Source organism: Siphateles boraxobius, unplaced genomic scaffold (genome assembly GCF_051911475.1).
Source record: "Siphateles boraxobius isolate OS27281-9 unplaced genomic scaffold, OSU_SipBor_1 1, whole genome shotgun sequence".
NCBI lineage: Eukaryota > Metazoa > Chordata > Actinopteri > Cypriniformes > Leuciscidae > Siphateles > Siphateles boraxobius.
In genome coordinates, this window is record NW_027508699.1 from 32,315,455 (window position 1) to 32,320,694 (window position 5,240).

The window sequence follows — 5,240 nt, forward strand, 5'->3', positions numbered from 1 at the left end:
CCAGTACGGTTTGCTCCAGCAACACCAGATCTGCTGCGTTGCTCATAAAAGTGGCGTACATAAGCGCCCACAGGCCAGATCTCGGGTTTATACATCTCCGCCACATCATTGAATACTGCCGACACTTTAAAGGATGCATATATGTTAAAACAGTGGTTATTGTCTGGCACGTAACCTCGCGGCCCAGCTGATCCCGTAGATAGTCAGTTAATGTCTGCACATCAAGGTCAGGCGAGAATTTAGAGGCAAAAACACTGAGCAGTTATGTGGTTGTAACCCACCCAACTAATTGAGGCTGTGTTATATATTTTTCATGTATGATTTTTTTTGTTTGTTTTGTCTTGATTATATATATATATTTTTTTCTTCTTTCCTAATGCATGAAATGTTCAGACATGTTATTTTTTTGTTGTAATTATTTTGTATTCGCTGAGCAACAAAATTGTTAAGAGTATTGCGTCGATGAGAGCTGACGTCAGCTGATTGAAGGAGTATGGGGTCTCTGCGGAACAAAAGGGGGTGTTTCTAAATTTGTGGGCGTTTTCAAACTGGTGGGTGTTTATAAATCATGCAATGAAAATGATGCCTTTCACCTGACCCCGCTCCTAAACCTACCCTCACTGTGACATGGGCAAATCAGGTAACGCGCTTGAAAACGCCCCTCTGTCGCCCACTGATCTGGTATCCTATTACTGTCGTGCAGAGACCTATATTTGCAGTGAAGAGAGAGATCGTGAACCACATGTGTGGCTGTCGATAATCTGAACCATCGTTGTCAATATCTTTCTAAAAAGGTGTTTGAACTGTTTTGTTACATTAGGTAAGTCACAATTGTTTTGTATTTTCATAAATATTGTTTAAGTTTGTGTTTGTTAATATACGAAAATGTGGATGGTTAATGCTGTTCATAATTGAGTATAGAGTGTGCAATATAACACATGTAAAGCATTTATGCTGTGTAAGTATACTTGTTAGAACTTGTTTGCTCATTTATGTAATGAAATAATGTTTAAAGGTTATAAATGTTAAAAGTATTGCGTTGATGAGAGCTGAGGTCATATGCGCGCCAGCTCAGTGAAGAGAGAGATCGTGAACCACATGTGTGGCTGTCGATAATCTGAACCATCGTTGTCAATATCTTTCTAAAAGGGTGTTTGAACTGTTTTGTTACATTAGTTGGGATTGTTTCGACGCTCTGGGATCGTGTTCGAGTCGCACCGTGAGGGAGAACGCGCTGGATTTCCACTGTGGAGGAATTGCGTCATCGGGGACTCTGCCTTCACGTTCAACTTTCATCACTGCAAAGAGTTTAGTAGATATCAACTTTCACGCGAACTGAGTCATCTCCACTTTCACGCGATCTGAGTCATCTCCACTTTCACATGAAATGAGTCACATTCCAAAGAATTGAACTGAGCCACATTCACATAAACTGAATGCTCATTTGCATAGCACTTATACTGCAGTGTGCACAAACTGATTTTTTATTTATTTTTCTTATTATATTTTATTTCCTTTGATTGTCAATGATTTTGTTTATAATCGGTGATTTGTCAAGGGGTATTCTCATGTGATGTGATGTGATGTGTGAAAAGTGATCCGTGCACATTGAAGGGAATGGAATTTCAGTAAACAGTTACTGTTCAGTGATCTGGTTTATCTGTGAATTCATTTCATTATCATTTATTAATTCATTCTATTTCATATTTAATTTTATTAATTGATTTACTTAATATTATTTTCATTTATTTAATTGTCCAGTTAGTACTACAGACATTGGCTTAAACAAGTGCAGACACACATTTAAAATGATTAATCATATGTTCTTTTCTTTTGATTAAAGCAAGGTGTGAGACCCCGAACCCCGGACTCCAGATGAGATTTATATGTATTTGGTGAGCTCAGACCCAGTAGATATTTTTTTCTCCTTTTCTTTAATTTTCTTTTTTTTTAGGGGTGTTAGATCCTACTAATGGGTTACATGGTCACAGTCTTAATGTGGCCTGCTGCTCCTGTTAATGTGCCCTGCTGCTCCTGTGCCCACAATTGCCATGTTTTTACCCTTTTCCCTTATACCAGGTGTAGCAAAGCGTCCTTCCGTGTTGGCAGTTTCTGGCTGTAGCTTTCCTCTTTTGACAACAATACTCCACTTTGGGGAAGCAGGCAAATGTGTAACTTTTCCACCGTTCTTCTCTCCATTGTTGCATAGAGCGAGGAACCTGGCCTCACCACCCGCCTTACACGCAGAGGCTCGAGTGGCAGTTCACATCCATTGCGATCACACGGAGGTCCGCACACACATCCACCTGGAGCGCACTCCTCATGGCACCGATGTCAGCATGCATCTGCACCATTTTCTTCACCAGGCCGCACGCATCCATATTTGAGAAAGTCACTGTGGGTAAATCTTTCAAGTAATGCGATACAAAACGTGGGACGTTTTCCACGCATTCATTGAGGACTTTCAGACAAATCGTTATGTTGTTTGCACTCCTTTGTGTGATATATTGCGCTGCGATGAAGGGCACAGCTCAAACAACACTTTCTTGGAGGCCTCTACATCTTTTCAGAGTCAAACGTGTTAACAGCCAGTAAAACAATTTCATCCTGGCTTAATGTTCTAGATTTCACAGCAAGAAAGTTTAAGAGTTCATCTTCCACAATTACTTTACCATCCACAGTCCTGTAGACTTCAGATTTTAGTGTAGATCGACACAATGCTAGAGCAGCAGGAGCACAGGCTGCCGCACCGTATATATATATATATATATATATATATATATATATATATATTAGTGCTGTGCGTTAAACGCGTTATTAACGGCGTTAACGCAAACACATTTTAACGGCGTCAATTTTTTTATCACGAGATTAACGCTCTTTTTGGCCTAGCAAACTTTGTATTTTTTTCACATGCTGTTGCAACAACTAGTAACGTTAGAAAAACTACAACATCACACCGGATAGCTAGACCGGAAACAAAACAACAGGCACGCCGCACGTACTTGTTTGGGCTTGCGCGCCGGCCAAAGAGTAGTAGGCTAACGGTACGTTTTGAGTGGATGGCGCGAGCGCGAGACGCCGATCTAGAGACGTGCACTCTCAACGCAATAGAGTGCGGCGCGGGACTAGATTTGATGGCCGAGAGCAAGGGGGGGGCTCGAGCGGTAATGCACTCACTCTGTGTGCGGATACGGGAGAATAAAACGATTCGCGGGACTCCCGCAAACTAGAAATATCTATGAATAAAACATAAAAACTAATACATTTTTATTCATATGTTGCAGAAAAGCAACAAGAACAACTAAAACAAAATAGAAACGATTTACAGGCCAGAGTTTCTTTTTATAACATGTTTGCAGCGTTGAGGGATGTAGCCAATCACAGACATATGTGTTGATTTCTTGAACGCAATGGCGAATCAGAAGCATTTAAAATAGACTCCCCTCACCACTCAAAACAGACTTTTTATTCAGTGCTGAATTCTGTAAGCTGGCAAATCCTCAAATTATAACAAACAAAGTGTATATATTATGAAAGATGCATTGTGCAGTCAGCTTCACTGATAATAACAGATGTGTGAGATTGCGATGAACTGATGTCAGCTTTTTAGGAATTATTAAGGGAGCGCACTTTGCGCGCATTCAGTCATGCCAAACCATGCACTCAGTAGCCTGCTTGCTTTTATTTTATAACAGTGGTTTGTGTGTTAATGCTTTAATAACAAATAATTTATCAGGAGCATTTATGCTGATGTGTATGGTGGCGACACGTAGGCGAAAGTATTTGGAGGTAGCCTACAAAAAAAAGAGTGTATTTGCGGGCGGGAGCGGGACAAAAATGTTGCGGGCGGGAGAAAGTAACATAGAAAATAGTTGAGAACGTCAGTTATAACGACCCACGTATGAAAAAAATGGACGGGTTTAAATCGGGCTCGGGCTCATAATTACAGTTTATGTGTCGGGCCGGGCTCGGACACAATGCGCACGGGCTCGGGTCGGGCTTGATTTTTTGGGCCCGAACTAAGCTCTACAATGGATGACTTCAGACAGAAGCACATGGATACCACAGCTAAGAACAAACTTACTGCTGATCCACTTTTCCATGTTGATAAGAGCATTAAAATTAGAAAAAATAATGAGACAAATAGAAATCAAGGGACATTTAGAATAGATAAAAATGTGCGATTAATCGCGAGTTAACTATGGCATTAATGCGATTAATCGCGATTAAATATTTTAATCGTTTGACAGCACTAATATATATATATATATTGTTTTTTAGATATAGAGTAGAAAAGAAGAGAAAGGAAAGTGTTAGTGTTAATGGATCAAGTGTTGCCGAATAAGATGCATTTCTCATCTGTTTTTGCTAATGTGTCCTAGATGGTTTTTGGCATGTTGACATGTTCCTGTATTTTGAATGGTTGTTGGCACTATAAATAGTTGCTATATGCTTACTTATTGGATACTACAGTATGTTCAATGCAAGTGAGTGATTTTTTATCATTCAATCATTTGTTTGTTTATTCTTTTTTTTTTTGCCTTTTTTTTTCACCCATCAGGCAAAATTTTAAATCTGATGATCTGAAATTCAGTTTGAAGTGTCATTCATATCTGTAACATAAAAAAATAAAATAAAAATACTGGATAGGTTTCATTCATTTTCTTTTCATTCAAAAAAATGTAATACTGGATAGGTTACACACATTTTGTTTAGAATTTAATCTTTCTTGTTTACTGGTTTACTTGTTTTTATTGACATACTCTGGTAAACATGGTAAAACAAGCTGTAAATTCTCTCTCTCTATTTCTCTCGAAGCAGACCTTCTAAATGGAAGTGAAAGGAGATCAGAAGAAAAATACATAAATCGAGATAGAAACGGAAAACAGTGCGCCCTCAGACACACATCAGTAAAGCCATTGACTGTAATCATCTTCACAGACAGGCTGCATTGCACTGCTAATCAGACCTGAATAAACCCTAATTCTGAACTAATACAAGGCAGAATTGGCTTATTTAGACATGATTCTTATGAACAATGAGGAGAGATTCAGTTTCTAAATAACACAGACACATGTGTAATGACTGCTCATACAAGAAAATGTCCATTGTCAGTATTTTCAAACCTTGCGAATTTCCACTGCAGTGTTGGAAAGAAAATGGCCTCAGGGACACAGATGTAGATTTTTGTGTGTGAGCAGAAGATAGAGAGGAACCACAATGCAGTGATAGTCTGG

At 39.1% G+C, this 5,240-nt stretch overlaps 1 long non-coding RNA gene across 1 annotated transcript; it reads left to right on the top strand.

Moving 5' to 3' along the window:
* Positions 1–358: 358 nt before the first annotated feature.
* LOC143741715 (uncharacterized) lies at positions 359–1,651 on the top strand. Its single transcript, XR_013205209.1, has 2 exons — positions 359–474; positions 1,055–1,651. It is a non-coding gene; the product is annotated as an uncharacterized LOC143741715 (long non-coding RNA).
* Positions 1,652–5,240: the final 3,589 nt, after the last annotated feature.